The sequence below is a fragment of the Lagopus leucura genome, unplaced genomic scaffold (genome assembly GCF_019238085.1).
Source record: "Lagopus leucura isolate 7727_CA_CO unplaced genomic scaffold, USGS_WTPT01 Super-Scaffold_100019, whole genome shotgun sequence".
Classification (NCBI taxonomy): Eukaryota; Metazoa; Chordata; class Aves; order Galliformes; family Phasianidae; genus Lagopus; species Lagopus leucura.
Genome location: NW_024962273.1, coordinates 6,132,236 through 6,145,895, shown reverse-complemented (window position 1 = coordinate 6,145,895; position 13,660 = coordinate 6,132,236). Strand labels below are relative to the sequence as shown.

Genomic DNA, 13,660 nt, shown 5'->3' with positions numbered 1-13,660 from the left:
TAAAAGGTACCTGATGAGGACCTGTCCAAGAAACATGTTTTAGCTGGACACAAGAAATCTACTTAAATTAGCACACACATAAGCAAACTCCTACATCACCCACTGAGGAGCATCCTAGTAATTTTTAAGAGCTTGGAGGCTTTTCCCCCTCTGGGCTACAAAGCCAGCTTGAGGGCCAGACTCAGGAACCACAGAATTGCAGGGGTTGGAAGGGATGTCCAGAGATCACCAAGTCCAACCTCCCTGCCAAAGCAGGCTCCCTACAACTGCAGCCAGTTTCCCTACAATTGCACAGCCAGGCATCCAGACCGGCCTTGAATATCTCCAGAAAAGGAGACTCCACAACTTCCCTGGGCAGCCTGTGCCACTGCTCTGACACCCCCACTGGGAAGAAGTTCTTTCACATATTGGTGTAGAACTTCCTTTGCTCCAGTTTGTGGCCATTGCCCCTTGTCCTACCCCACAGACCACTGAAAAGAGGTTGGCCAATTGCATCTTGAGAATTCTCTAGAACATACAACATAAAGCAGATGATAAAGAGCCTGCAACATTATGTCAATAAAATGTTCTAACTACTGCAATTGGAAGAGGCTGGTGCACATCGCTTCTTCAACACTATGAAGAATTCAATATTCTTCCTATTCAATGATGATAGTTATTGATCATTCAAATACAGCTTACTTACAGACATTAAAAGGAAGTATTTACTTTTTCAGGGAAGTTACAAAGAGGACATTTTACTTTTAATAAGGAAACTAAATATCCACTAAAACTTGTAATTCTAAGATCAGGAAGTAATGGCAAAATATGCCCAGTATGTTTCAGCTGAAAAACAAACAACAAAGCAGAAGCAGAAACAAAACCAAACCAGAACCTTCCTTTCAGAAAGAAACATTCATAAAGCACAGAATACATCAATCAAAATTCTCATACTGCACTTTGCTCAATTTGTTCACAGGAACAGGGCCAGAGAAGAAATACTAGCTCTTGTTCTCTGAGAACTTAATAGATTTAAGACATCAGACTGTTCAGTAGTAGCACACCAACTAAACACGTGCAAAGGAACAAACCCTACATCAGAGCATAAAGAAAAGGTCTTTGACCCTGCACTGCCTAATTGTCTAGTTTTGGATTCACAGCCTGTAAAAGGAGCAAGACCTTAATGAGCACAGAAACAAGGAGTATCAGCCAAAATGCACCTCTAGTCATGAAAGTACTGTAGGTTTTTATAAAACCTCAACAGTAGGTTTTGTACTACAAGGCTTGCTATCAAATTTTTGTAAGAACAAGTTGTGCTCAGATTTGTTGAAACTTATGCATTTCTGAAGCAACTCAGAAGTCAGATACGATTTGATAGGATGAATCATAAAACTTCCGGCAAGAAACTCACTGAGCTATTGCCATTCACTTCAAAGATCTGCAGGGCTAAATAACCTGGTTTTTGCACTGACTAGTTACACAGACAGACCTAGGGGCAATGGAAGTGGTTAAAGTAATCAGTGCAGTAAAGCAAGATCATGCAAGACAGAGTTTGCAAGAGCCTGCTTCTAATATCCTGGAGTACTGTTAAGTAAAACAAACAGATTCTGATGAAGTTACATGAAAGAGAACAGCACTCATTCATAAATTCCACATATGAACTTCTAGATACAAAACTTGAAGCACACTCTTCCAGACAAAGTTACATTCTCTTCAGCAAAGAAAATCTAGGTGCCACCACACTTTTGTATGAGAGAAAAACCACCTTCCCAAGGGCTTTCTGAGGGCCATCAGGTTGCTAAAACTAAGAACTTCTTCCATTGGGCAAGGTGAGTTTTTCCAAGACAGCCAAACTTGCTCTGTGCAGTGCAACCTCTTGGTGCCACAGCATGGATGGTAGCATGCATCACCTTGAAGTCAGGGCGAGCCAAAGGAAGATGAAAGGAACATTGGACTAGAGAGCTACAAAAAGAAGTTAACAGGACTTTAACAGGAATTCACTCTTCTGCAGCAAAAGAATTTGGCACTACTGAAGTACTGTTGACAAAAGTGTCTGTAAACAGAGACCCAGTTTCTGTTGAACTGTTATCCTTTGCACAACATATAAACCACTAAACATATTACCATCGATGCATGAAAACAAGAATCCATACTGGAGTCATGGGTGCATGTCTTCTATAGATTTCTTTGTAATTAATTATTAAGCTAAAAAATCAATGCCTTATATATAATTACTTTGGTAGAGATGGTCATTTAGAGCTCATTTTAGATAGATCAAATATGCACAGCATTTTGTAATTTCATCAAATAAACACAAGTTTATATTAAAGTGACAGTGTATCAGAAACACTGGTTGATATCCCAAGGAGGCCAGTATATGCCTGTTGTTCTAACCATTAAAGCTCCAGAAGCTCTAAGAACAGATAAAGGATTAGTGCACATGTTTTCTCTATTTTTTTTTCCCCCCATTTATTCCTGAGTCCCAAGTATGCTGTAAAAGACATCATGACAACCCTCGCACATCTCTAGATCACAAGCACAGGAACTTTGGTTTTCTTACATAAAAGAGACCTAAAAGCTCTGATGCAAAGATGCAGACTTTCATTCAGGGCTTCATTGAGTAAACAGCAGTGACAGAATTCTTATGACTAACAAAACAAAGCCACAAAAACAAAATAAATGAAAATGCATATGGTATTCTCCCAAGCTTTCTAAAGGGCCACAAAGATGAAATAACAGGGTTACTAAAATAATAGCATCTATTCGTCTGAAATCGCTGTAGAATCTCAGGAGTAGAGAGTGGAAAGTGACAGCACTTCTTAAAAGCAGGGATAGCGAAGATCTGTGGTATTACTTTATTCATTTCTGGGGAAAAAAGTGAGTAAAAATGATGAAGCATAGAACTTACAAACAACAGGGTAAAGACGTCTGTGCACAGGGTATCAACATGTCGTTTCATAGAATCATAGAATCACAAAGTTGGAAACGACCTACAAGATGATCTAGTCCAACCGTCTCCTCATCACCATTGCCACTACTAGCACTAAACCACATCACGCAGCACGTCATCCAGATGCCTCCAGATGCCAGGGACGGCAACTCCACCACCTCTCTAGGCAGGCCATTCCAGTGCCTGACCACTCTCTGAGAGAAAAAATTCTTCCTTATGTCTAAGGAAGAACCTTTTGTACAGGTACCTTTACCTTTTGTACAGGTAAATCTTATCTTTCAGGTCTACTAAAAGATTTTCAAAGGGGGAAAGCATCCAAGAATGTACATACAAACTGGCTGATGCAGTTCAGTTTCCACTTTTTGAAAGTTAACAACAGAGTAAATTTTATTACTATATTCATACAGTACTTATGATTTCCAGGAAAGAATCTGAAATGAAAAATCTCTCAAACTTTTAAGGAAACTGGACTGCAAAGAAAAAGAAAACAAAACCACAACACCAAAACAGGAAGATGATAGCACTGCAACCTTCTTCTCTTGTTCTTAGAATACAAGTTCTGCTCATACACGAGACGCGAAATAAGCAGCATTTCAAAATCTGTTCTAGCATCTACTGCATTCACTGAATTCATAAATCTCTAGGAAAAGCAAGTACTAAGGGGTAGGAGGAGCATAAATATTAATAAAAGGAAAATTAAACATAAAAAAACAAACAAAAACAACCCTGGAGTACTGTCATTGCTGCTTGTTTTACTACAGACATTCTTCCTTCCAGTGACACAAGGCACAAGCTGTTTAAGACACATAAACTCAAGTACTAGGAAGTCAGATGACTGACGAGAACTTCAGGGCCCAGCGGGAGATCTGAGTTCCAAGACAGCTGCTTGCTATCACAAGCAGTGGTCATTACACAAACCATTTATTTCATAGGCTGCTCATTAAGAAAGCATTTCCATGCAGCTCACAGCAGACCCCCAAAACAAATGGGTGTTTCCACCACACATTTAGCTTATGTTTCACAGAACCACAGAATCATATTCCTTTTGATGTTCTTCACTGCCCTATGACTCTATTTTCCATGAGGCTTAATGGGAAACACAAAGCTTTAAGAAAATCACAGAATCCATTTTTCTACCAATAAGAAGATCTTAAAGCGACTTAAGATATTGAAACAAAGAAATTTAGAAGAACGATCAGTTAGAACAAAGAACAGCGATCGCAGCGCCATACATCACATCACAATTTTACCACAGGCTATCAGGGAAAATAGACACCTCCGCCTCTGCTCAGGGACAAAGGTTTTTGTGGGTTGTCCTGGACTTACACACGTGCGGCAACACCCCAGCGCTGGGGGGAGCAGAGCGAGTCTTTCTGCTGCAAACACGGACTGAGGCAGAGAAGCCCGCGGACACCCAACCCTCACCTTGCAAAGGCCCAGCCCAGCGCCTTACGCCTTGGCGCGCTCTTTACTCAAACGCTGCCGGCGGAAGTGACGTAAAACCGGCAGCGCGCACGCGCAGGCAGGAAGCCGCGGGCTTCCCGACGCGCTTCCGGGGTGGGGAGCAGTGTGGCGTTGTGCTGTGGTCGGGCCGCTGGCTGGGGCCAGGCTGAGAGGCCGAGCTGGGATTACAGTTCCTAGCTTTCTCCGGCCGAGTTTTCCGTGGCTGCGATCTAGGCACAGTTCACCGCCAACCCCGAGTGAACAGCCATGCTCCCTAACTGCCGTTAGCCGCGGCCGCAGTCTGTTTGCGCACCGCCGCGCTGTGCTAATGGTCGCTGGCTACCCACTGGGGGTGGGGGCTGCCGTGCCGGTCTGCCCGCTGAATGGGATTCTTATTGGTGATCGCGGCCGTCTGTCAGCGCAGCGGCACCTCCGATTGGTCGTTATCTTCTGGATGGGCCTGTGCCCGCCTAGGCGTTGAGGGGCGCCACTCGCCGGCAGCTTTGAGGGCGGGCGGCGCGCCGCTGATTGGGCGGCTCGGCCGTAACTCAGGAACGTTCCATGTCCCTATTGGCAGCGGAGCGGCGGAGAGGCGGGCCTCTCTCCCCGCCGCGGCAGCAGGCGGAACCCAGGCGGCTATCGAGGCTGGCGATGGGGTTAAGCGCCCCTCGTGCGTGAGCCCGCCGCCGCCGCGCCGGCCCGAGTCCGCCGGCCGCGCCGCCGCCGCCGCGGTAAGGAGCCTGAGGCGGCTCCCGGTCGGGCGGCGGAGCTGAGGAGAGCGGGAAAGGAGGAGGCCGAGAAAGCAGGAGGAGGGGAGAGAGGGGGGGGGGGGGCGGTCGGCCGCGCCCGCAGTGCGGAGAGCAGGGGGCAGCCGCTGCGGGAGGGAGGCCGTTGGAGGGGGGAGGGGCGGGCGGCGCGGCCGTTGGGGTGGTTGGCGGCACCTGCGCGGCGCGGCCAGGGGACCGCGGGGCGGCACGGCCCCACTTCTCTAACCTAATATAGGCAGGGCCGGCACCGAGCGGGGCACGGCGGCCCCGGGGCCGAGCGATCCGTGGGGCGGCTGGGCAGCGGCTCCGGGCCGGCCGCCGTTACCTGCCTGAGCGCTTCGCCGGGAAAGCCGGCCACGGCCCTTCGGCGCGCTGCGTGTGCCGGGCTGAGCCCGGAGGGCTGCGAGCGGCTCGGCTCCGTGCGGCTGTGGGTGGGGATGTGCTCGGGCTGCGGTCCCAGCGGGGGGCCGTCCCGTTGTGGTTTTGCTGCAGGACGGTTAATATGCGTGGAAACGTGTCTAACCGTGTGAGTGAGGTGAAAACTGTGTCACAGCCTGACTGCTGCAGGTTCTCTGGATGACGTTTTAAAATCAGGTTTCGGCGCTGAAGAATGGTTTTTCGTTGTCTAGAAATGAGATGGGCAGAGAAGTGCAGTGCGGCAGCTTCTTCCAGACTGAGGTGATTTGGGGTTATTTGCACTGAAAGGTTTGCCCAAATGCTGTCCTCGCTGAACCTACGGTGTGAGCTGCGCCTGCTGGGTCTGCCTGCTGCCCTCGTGCTTCTCTGAGCGCCGTAGAAAGTCGTGCGGGAAGGGGGGGGGGGAATCCAGGAGTTAGGGATACCTTCATTCAGGTGCATTGTTTGGCGGCAGAATCCACAAGTGTGCGCTGACTCTTGGGCTTTCTGTCTGTCTTTTCTGTTGGTTTTTCCCAGTGATGCCTTCTTGTCAATAACCTGAAACGATAGCAAGATTTCCTTCTGCCCTTGAGGTAACTAAGGGATATACTGTGGCTTTTGTTGTTGCTTTTACTTCTACACGATGTTTTAGATGAGGTTTTTCAATTTTTTTCTTTTGTGATGATGTCGCTTTCTGACTGAGGCATTAACTTGAAATTTTCACCCAGATTATTTCCTTATGTCTTCTACAGGGAGAATTGTACTGCATTTGGGACTTGCTTTTTGGTTGAATGCTTAGCAGAAGGTACGACGTTGGCAGTCGTGTTGGGAATGTTAGGTTAGAAATGTTTAAGTGAAAGCAACAAAAATAAAATTTTGCTCTTACAGTAATTTTTTTTTTTTTTTTTTTTTTTTTAAAAAGGTGTTATTTGACCGGTTTGCCTCTGAGGAGGAAGAAACAGCAGTGATAACATACTTATTGGATAGTCTTCCTTTAGTTACAAGTGTTATCGCCAAGCATGATATTAAGCCTTTTTTTTTTTTTTTTAATTTCTTTTGATAAATACTGTGGTCTTCAGGGTTGGAGCATTTTGTAGAAAATCTGTAAGTCAGAGTTTGTTCTCTATAATTAAAAAAAAAAAGCAGTGGAAAAGATAACATTAGGACTTGTTGTGTCTTAAATCATGGGAGGTCAGAACTAACTGTATAAGTCAATTCTACTATTTGTTTTACACAACTGTAATTGCTGTTGAGATCAACTGCTGCTTTTCTCAGGAGCGAACGTGGGTACGACTAAATATTGTAATTGCAAGGGCTGTACACACAGCGTTGAGGAGGTGGATATTGTTACCTTCCTATTTCTCTTCTTAAACATAGATTTATGTTTATACGTAACACAGAATTGCATCTTATACTTTTTTCTCTGTTCTGTTATATTGTAGAAGTTTGGCATTCATTGCTGCTTATGTTTCATTATAGTTACCTCACATCATTCTTTCTTATTTTGTAATACTTACTTAAAGCCTGTCTGTGTAACTGCTTCCAACCAGCTGGATGCAGCAGGTGAAATGCTTTAGATGTAGCTCTGGATGCAAAAGGATCATTCTTGAAAAGGGCTGCCAGCTTTGTCCAGTGGGTTAACTTCAGTTCACGTGTCCTTGCATCACTACTTCAAGTCATTTACTTCTGAGTTAGTTTGCAGTGCCATGTCCTTAAATAGGATACTTTTTAAATTTCGAGGCACTCTATTCTAGGCTTTTAAAAGCAGTCGATACAATTGGTTTTATTTTGGTCTCTGAGGTCTGTTGAACTTGTATTCCGAATGAGTTCTCAGGTAATGATCATGGAGCAAAAGGAACTTTGCAACACAGTATAGATGAGTTTTCTAAAAACTTTTGCATATGTTGATAGCAGCGTTCAGTTTGGTGAGCTAGATAACTGTGCTGTAACTTTACTGCTTGTAAAAAAACAGCAGTAACTTTGGATATTCTGATTTGTGTTAGCCACTATAATCACTACAAAGTAGCTGACTGTAAACTTTTCCAGTTTATTCTAGTTCCTCTTATATTTCGGAGTTAAGCAATAGCTAGTAAATGCAAAATGTTGTTATTGGGTGTAACATCTAAGGAGCTTTCACGGAGGCGGTGGAGCATTCTGTAAAGCCGGTGCTGTTAGACTGGGAGCACTGCAGAGATGTTTGGGTTTGGGAGCCCGGTTAATCTCTTAGTGGCAGTTTTCCCACCTACATTCTATGTAGGAATGGTTAGATAGAAATGAGCCAGGGGCTTTTGTTAAAACGTGCACTTCAAATCGAGCCTTTTTAATAATAGAAAGATGAGTTGTTTGGCTCTGTAGGATATGCACAATCAGGCCATTCACACTTTTAAGGAAAGAAAATTCTATGAGAATGCCTTAATTTGGTGCTTTATTCAGGATGATTGGTAGCACTTATGCAAGCCCTTCAAGTATGCTTTTTCTTTGAGTTTCTCTGTTGGTTTTGCTTTGAGGTGGTAGACTGATGCACTGTGTAACAGTGTTATGTTAAGAGGTTTTCTGAAAGTGGTATTGAAAAGCTATTTCTAGGAGATCATAAATCAGCAATAGGTTCTGATTAAATGTGGCTGGGAAGATTGTGCTGTCAGCCTACCTGTAAGCCTAATTTGATTTCAAGACTTTTGAAGGAGTCCTGCGGAGGAAATAATATCTGTAACCAGATTTACGGAAGCACAGCAACCTTAATTACAGAAAAGCCAGCAGTGCTAGAGCTGTGCAGAAGTTAGCCTCCAGTTTAATGCAGGCATTATGAGAATTCTGTCACTGTGTCACTTTGTGATATGAACCATTTTCCAATACGAAACATTTATGTTTCCAAGCATATTATATTTTCTGCTTGTATCCAGGCTGGTGAAGCAAGCTGTAGATTTGAAGAGCGCGGCTAAGAGATGCTTAATAGAGGGTTTCTTTTCTGTTCTTCATCTTTGATTCCCCTTGGAAGGCAATAGGACATTTTCTCTCTGCAGCCACTGCTTTCTGATTAAATATGTATATGCTGCATAGTTTTTATGTCCTTGTTTATATGCTAAGTTTTTCTGTTCTTTTAGCCCTTTCCTAACATGAATTCTTATTGTTTAATCTGTAACTCAGAGCATTTTCTGTATAAAGTGGAGTTTTGTCCTTTAACATTCTCAGCTCTCTTCTCAGCTCCCTCACCAGTTTTGTTTGCTACCAAGCTCCTACTGCCATTTATGGAAGGTCTTTGTCCAGTGGTGTACAGAATGGTCTGATGGCTGAAACTTATTGTGGCGAACTCTTGTCATTAAAGATATGGCTGAATAGCATAGCATAATTGTTCCTTCATTGCAAAAGTATAGGTTTGATTAGCTCATATGACCAGGGTAAAAAATAATCTCTAAAAGGTACAAATACAGAAACTGTTATTGCTGGGTTTGATAAAGCTGCGTATTCTAAGCAAAGATCCAGTGTTGAATTTCAGACTAAGAGAAAAGTATGGTACGATAGCTAACTTAAATTGCCATACTTGCTTTGGAAAAGTACACTTTCTGCTAAGAGAAGTGTAACGATTTTCTATTCATATGAAGTTCCAACTAAGCCATTTTGCTTCATGTTACAGTAAAACAAGATATAAACAGATGTGCTCCTTGCAGCTACCTATCTGCATGCAGGAATCTGTCATATTTGCTTTTTGTGGACAGCCTCTTATCACCCCCTCTGATCTGTTAATTGAGCTGTTATAATGAGTAGTTTTTGAACATTTCACTTTAGACTATGTAGGGCTCTTTTTTAATTCTAATTTAAACACATCTAGGGAAGCTCTCAGGAACAGTTTAGCTTGCAGATGGAGGAAATGGTGACTTGGAAGTGAGATCAGTGACTTCTCTCCCTGGTGCAGCTGAATCTAGAAATCTGAATCTGGGCTGTTTGGTGTGCAGCTGGTGAGGGAATTTTGAACTAACTCAAGTGCTTTTGCCAATAACACATTGAGGAGTGTTCTCAGAGTCCTTTTTGATGCCAGAGCTCTGGGTGTGCTGCTGATGGTGAGTAGCCGGGAGTCACTGACCGCCATGCTGGATCTGCAAGATTATTTTCATTTGTTTTCATATTTTAAGTGAGTTCAGAATTATTTGGTGTGTTATTGCAGAGATACAGTAAGAGTTCTTAAGGTCACTGGAAAATTATTGAGCTTTATATATTTCAGACTTTGATCAAGTGTTCATTTTTTTTTGCACCCAAGTGATTCAGTAGAGAAAATCAGAAAAGTAGCACATCAATTTGTGGGAATTTCTTGTCTGTATTCTCAAGGAGTTCTATGGAGTATTTCAATGAAAGGTACAGTAAAGGCTTGTTTCCTTGAAAGCACCATGAAGAGAGATATATTTTGGATTTGGTGTACTTTGTTGGTCTTTAAAGAATAAGACATGATGCCTGGAATATCTTGTTCTCATTTTCTTTCTTAATCTATGGAATCTTTTTCAGAACTTTAAAGCAAGAACCAAACCCTTGCCAGTTTCTGACTTTGAACTGGCTCGATTGCCTAACACAGCTACCTAGAGTGATAGTACCTTGCCTCAAAATAAAACTTGGCTTGGGTTCTTGAGTTGATGCATCCTTATCTTTTTTAACCTTGGAAGTCAGACTATTCCCAAACAAGAACTTTTTGCCTAAGGACTTTCCTTCTGACTTAAGGAAGCTGACTAATTTTCTTGAGTTAATGACTATTTGTGTACACTTCAATGGGAGAAACTGTTGTAAAATGGATAATTAGATATTGATAGTATCTACTGATAGTAATTCTGTTTTTAGAATTAGCAGTAATAAGGCATTGATTTTTTTGTCTTGTTTTGATTTGTAACGAAGATAGCAAATTATTAGTCTCCTAGCTCTGGTGGTGTGTTGTTTTTTTTTCCTCAAGCACCTCAAAGTAATGTTTAGTGTATTTTCATTGCAAATATTGCCTGAAAAGGATTCTAGGCCCGTGTTTCGTGGCACGTTACATTATTTTCATGGAAATAAAGTTCCTCTTTCAAGGTGTGAAGCTGTACCAGGAGCCAGTCCAGGTACTGCTCTGCAGCGTCACCCCTGTGGTAAGGGCTGGGAGGAGCAGCAGGCTGTGCACAGCTACTTGGTGACTCGATGGAGGCAGCCATAGAAATGTTAATGCCTTCTGGCTAGACTAGTGGATAGGAAACAGATATTAATCTTTCACCACTTACACTCCTTCATAAAAAAATCCTTGTTTTCTTTGATCCTAATGCTTTGTATAGTAAGACTACTCCGGTCCTTTTTTTCCACCCTTTTTAAGTAATGGCTACAAAAGCAACGTATCTGTAGCTGTAGGATCTTCTTGTTATGGGGAGAAGCATCTGAGTCCAGAACAAGCCTAGCTAGTAATGATTTAAATAGAGCAAAGCTTTCATCTGGCATCTTGAATTAAGATCATGTATTGGCTGAGGTTTCTGAGCTCAGAAAGCTACTTTTAGGCTAAACTCTTGGAGCAGTAAGAGGAACAGAATAAATGTTGTTACTAGGATAATCCTACTATTGCAATGCATGATATTCCAGTGGTAGGTTGTTTATGTAGCTGTCGTGACATCCTAGCGGTTTCTATCTAATCTTGTATTTTACTGACACTGTAAAGTTTAATTTGCAGAGCACAAAGAGCAGTAGTCTTGAGTAAGACTTGCATATCACAACAGCAGTAGGGCTGTCCTAGCTCAGAATACAATCAGCTTTTATTTTCTGGCCTTTCTTGTTGAATTGTCGGACAGTGTTAGATTGGATTTGTGTTCCTATCTTCTTTGGTCATAACAGTTTGAAAGCTTAAACTTAATATGTTCCATGAAGATCAGGAAATGTAAATGTCCAGGTATTCTCAGTGTCTCTCTTGTCCTGCCTTTCAACACGGAGTGCAATATAGGCTCATTTTAAGCAAAAAACAGCTCAGCCCATTTCTAACATTTTAATAATTGGGTGTGGGGAACCTTGAAAAGATTTTTCAACTCTGATCAGACTGTGTGTCTGACAGCATGCCTGTGATTCAGAGGAGTGTTTTAGATTATTGATGACAATTCCAGAATATATTGCTTAGCTGAGACCGCAGTGATCTGATGGGGTTCTTAGTTGTCTAGAGCTGTCCTAAATATCTTGTATCCCTGTTCTGCTCCTCCACTGTGGTGGTGTCCTGTAGGTGTGCTGGATCTGACCACACCACATGCCTGTATCTGAGCAAGTGCAAGGGCACTTCCTCTTGATATAGCAAGAAGAATTTCCTTCAGCTTGAAGTCAACAGAGGTTTGACTTCAGTACTGCTTATAACTTATTAACCTCAGCATATTTATGTTTGCAGTATCAGTAGTTTTCTGTATCCATTTTTCACTCATGCCCGCAAGTGCTGCAAGTATGTGGTTATAATTGCTGAGATGTTAAAATGTTGAAACTGATGTTGAGTTGAGGCTGTGTATGTACTGAAAACAGGTTGAGTGTAGGCACGGCTACTGTAAGGAGGCTGCGTTCCCTCGGGTTTTTGATGATCAATGATAGACTTCCACAGACCGTGCTGGAGGACATAACATTGATCTTAAACTGTTCTTTGAAATGTTTAGAAATATAACAAAAATCAAAGGATGCATTCAGCATATAACTAGGATTTTTTTTTTAAGTGGACTTTCTCCAGTGTCTTCTAATCAGAAGGAAAATTTCTGGCTGACACTAAGAAAGAGTTTTTACTCGGCTAATTAAAAATAAAGCTGGGCAGATACTCAGCTCCCAGAGAATAGTCTATCCAGGTACTTGTATTTTAAACAGTACTAATTGTCAGCCAGATAATGGAATGTGTGTGGACAGGTATGAAACATAATGCACTCTGCATTGCATGAATGTGTCTGAAAACTGAGAGACTCTGGGTGCAGGAAAGAATCGATTCTTAACTGTCTCAAATATGAACATTAATTGGATTGCTGACTGTCTCCTTTCCTGACAGATAGTATTTATTTACTTTGTTTCTTTAATGTCTCCTGGCCTCCAGCATGGCTGGCTGTGGTGAGTTCATAGCACGTGGTTTTGACATTTTCCTCTAAAGTAGCTCTTCTGCCCACCTGTTGTCTCCTGCAGCCACATGTGCCATTTAATAGAGACTAATTGCTCTTCAGTCTGTGTTTTGACTAAATGCTTTTTTTCAGTCTCTTCTTCAGCTACCTTATTTTTAGAATGCAGTGGTGCTTTTCATGTAAGTTTTTACCAGTGCAGATGCCATTTTTCTATCTAAAGTTTCACTAGGGCTTCACTGAAATGACACTTATGCTTCTGTAGGGAATTTCTCTCATATTAAAGAATGCGTTAAGTCAGTTTTCCATTATCAGCATCCTCAAGATAATCTTTTTCCTCTCTGGGTGGCACTTCCCATGTTTATGATCCATGGGTGTTAGTTACAGGACTGAAATAAAGCAAAGCTGGTCTCAGGCTCGTAGTTTTAAACCTTTCATCCATTTGCCCCCTCCATTAATCTACTGCTTTTTATAATACCTTTTTTTAGGAAGCCTTCTAATTACCTACAGTTATTTCTGTATTTCTTTGTTTCTGCTTTATTTCCTGTGTGATACCACATGTAATTCAATTAGAGAATGCCTACTCCTGTTTTTTTTCCTAAGAAATATTTCTTTATTAAATAGAGTAGCTTGGCATAATCTCTGTGTTGCACACGTTCTTCTCTCAACTCATTTTCTGTTGACTTTGTTGCCTTTGATTCATGCTTTCCTTTAAAATATGCTGAAAACCCAGACATAGTTATTCTTTCCTTACGTTTAGTTCTGTGCTTGTTTTACTAACATCAAATGATACTGTCATATCTTTTGTACTATACAAAAAAAAATTTCTCTGCTTTGAGGTCAAATTAATCTCACGAGACAGTTCTAATTTTCTGTAGTTATTGGTTATGCTGTTTTCAGCACTTACATTGTGAATCTTGTTTTTGCTTTGAATGTACTCTTCAACTTCAATTTCAGATATGCCCATAGAGTTTTTCTCCTGTTCTTCTATTTATATGGAACACAAAACTTTTGTTGGCAAGTTCTGACTCATGTTACTTTTTGTTGCTCAGTCTGTTTTGTTA

At 42.1% G+C, this 13,660-nt stretch overlaps 2 protein-coding genes across 17 annotated transcripts in view; one reads left to right on the top strand and one right to left on the bottom strand.

Annotated features, from left to right (window-relative positions):
• Positions 1-4,354, bottom strand: part of ZRANB3 (zinc finger RANBP2-type containing 3) — a 37,085-nt gene extending 32,731 nt beyond the window's left edge. For both annotated transcript variants that reach the window (XM_042877655.1, XM_042877656.1), the window contains exon 1: positions 4,256-4,354. The gene's annotated coding sequence lies outside the window, so the exon portion shown is untranslated. The remainder of the gene's footprint in view (positions 1-4,255) is intronic.
• Positions 4,355-5,068: 714 nt separating this feature from the next.
• Positions 5,069-13,660, top strand: part of R3HDM1 (R3H domain containing 1) — a 66,115-nt gene continuing 57,523 nt past the window's right edge. For 13 of the 15 annotated variants that reach the window (XM_042877743.1, XM_042877737.1, XM_042877733.1 and 10 more), the window contains exon 1: positions 5,069-5,103. The gene's annotated coding sequence lies outside the window, so the exon portion shown is untranslated. Of the gene's footprint in view, positions 5,104-5,719; positions 5,818-6,318; positions 6,341-13,660 lie in introns of those variants that run through there. The other 2 variants (XM_042877729.1, XM_042877730.1) reach the window with 2 other exon arrangements.